Source organism: Periplaneta americana, chromosome 1, assembly GCF_040183065.1.
Source record: "Periplaneta americana isolate PAMFEO1 chromosome 1, P.americana_PAMFEO1_priV1, whole genome shotgun sequence".
NCBI lineage: Eukaryota > Metazoa > Arthropoda > Insecta > Blattodea > Blattidae > Periplaneta > Periplaneta americana.
In genome coordinates this window covers 104,658,972-104,661,071 of record NC_091117.1, presented here as the reverse complement: position 1 = coordinate 104,661,071, position 2,100 = coordinate 104,658,972, and the positions used below count along the sequence as shown (strand labels likewise).

General features: G+C 35.7%; 2 non-coding genes across 2 annotated transcripts; both read left to right on the top strand.

Moving 5' to 3' along the window:
- Positions 1 to 599: 599 nt before the first annotated feature.
- Positions 600 to 672, top strand: TRNAV-CAC (transfer RNA valine (anticodon CAC)). The gene has a single exon. It is a non-coding gene; the product is annotated as a tRNA-Val (tRNA).
- A 496-nt stretch (positions 673 to 1,168) lies between these two features.
- On the top strand, positions 1,169 to 1,240 carry TRNAM-CAU (transfer RNA methionine (anticodon CAU)). Its single transcript has one exon. It is a non-coding gene; the product is annotated as a tRNA-Met (tRNA).
- The last annotated feature ends 860 nt before the right edge of the window (positions 1,241 to 2,100 follow it).

The window sequence follows — 2,100 nt, the reverse complement described above, 5'->3', positions numbered from 1 at the left end:
TGAATTAGACGATCGATATATTAATAATATCGTTTCTTATCGAAATTCAATTTAGTCACTTGCTAACAAAGTTCTGTGATGCAGCAGTGTAGCACTCTGTAGATTAGGCAGGATAGATGAGTTTGCTGTTGCTTATAGTCTGAGATATTTCTAACAGATGTCAGTAAGTCAAACATTTCATTACCATCTATTGTGAAATAAGTATACTACTGTGTGGTCCGTTCTTTGATATATTTTTGTTAACACTAAGGTAGATTAAATAACAATAATCTTATAATAAGGAGGAAAAACATAGAACACAAGGAGGGAAATCTTTAGTGTACGGTTTTCTCACTGTCAACAATTTATCTTATGAGATTAAAGACTCTGTGTTTGTCGAACTCCCAACATCCGCTTACTTAAAAGCACGTCACAGTGCCAAAGATCTATTTTGTATGCACAAGATAGGAGTTTTGTGGGTAGAGGGGAAGGAAAGCAGCAAAGGTAAACTGAAATAACATATCACGAAATGATGGTGATTCAGACAATTTTCACAACAATGTACGATATAACACATATTACACCAAGAAAATTATGAATTTAGAAATGAAATTGCAGGCGTTTCCGTAGTGTAGCGGTTATCACGTGCGCCTCACACGCGCAAGGTCCCCGGTTCGATCCCGGGCGGAAACAGTTTTATTTTTTATCTTCGTTTAATTATGGTTTATGTTTAATACATTATCTATGCAACATTAACTGAAACTTCTGAAGCACATTAAAGAGACAAATCAAGAGTACAGTGGTTCTCAGGACGACACAAGTTATAGTAACTGCCATTCACATTTTAATGCAATACATTTACATTATACATCATTAATTGAAATTGACTTTCGAAGTACACAAATAAGAGAAATCGACTAGTAATGCGCATTTGACACCTCGTAGAATAACACAGAAAAAGCATATTTTCAGATTATTTGTTATAAACATCGAGGCTGCTAAGCAACTGTAATTCTGTCAGTTAATTCTGATGTTCGAATGTCAACTTTGGTCCTCGAATACACATAAACTGACGATTTTTGCACGTTCAACCCCACACACACACACACACACACACACACACACACACACACACACACACACACACACACAACTGGCTATAGCATTGTAAAGAAGCATACGTCATACGAGCAGAGTGGCGCAGTGGAAGCGTGCTGGGCCCATAACCCAGAGGTCCGTGGATCGAAACCACGCTCTGCTAATGTTTTACCAGAACTAATTTTCATGTATTGCAGTGCTTTTTTTTTTTAAACTGCATTATTCTTTCTGGCTTTAAAGGCCTTACAGCTTAAATGTTTAAATGAGCAATGCTTCTACTAAAGTCCATACAGACTCCTACTCTTTTCTACTTAAATGATAATAAAAGCATATCTTATTCAAAGGTTTTAAATGATGATTAAATAAAGAATTTGCTAAATTATTTAATAATTAGTAGAAAAGGTGTAAGCCTAAAGGAAAAAATCGTTCATTATTAATTATTAAATTAAAAACTTACAAAATTGATGATATGTGTGTGCTGGCATTCTGTTATGGAAGTTAAGTTCTGGCCAAGATTGAAGATTTCAGTAGGAGAAGCAAGGAATAAACTGTTAAAACTATCATAGGAAAGGTTTTTAATGTGTTGTGGTTTTTAGTCAGTAGAACCTAAAGATTGCAAAACTGATTGTCTCTTACGTACCAAGGTACAATAAATTTCTTTTGAAAGATTTGCAATTTATTTAGATTATAATGTGCTGCACCACACCAAATAAAATTGGGCATGTGTATATAACAATAATAATAATAATAATAATAATAATAATAATAATAATAATAATAATAATAATAATAATCCGTTGCGGCACAGCCCTTGAAGGGCCCAGATCGATCAGTCCGCTGCTGGCCTCACGTTCACATGTCGAAGCAGAGGTGGATGATCATCCAACCAGAATGGAGGTATCGTATGGTTAGCACGATGATCCCCCCGCTCTTATAACTGGCTTTCGCAACCAGATTTCGCTACTTATCATAGCTCCACAAGTACATCACGATTCTGGTTTGGCACTGGTCGCATACACTGGC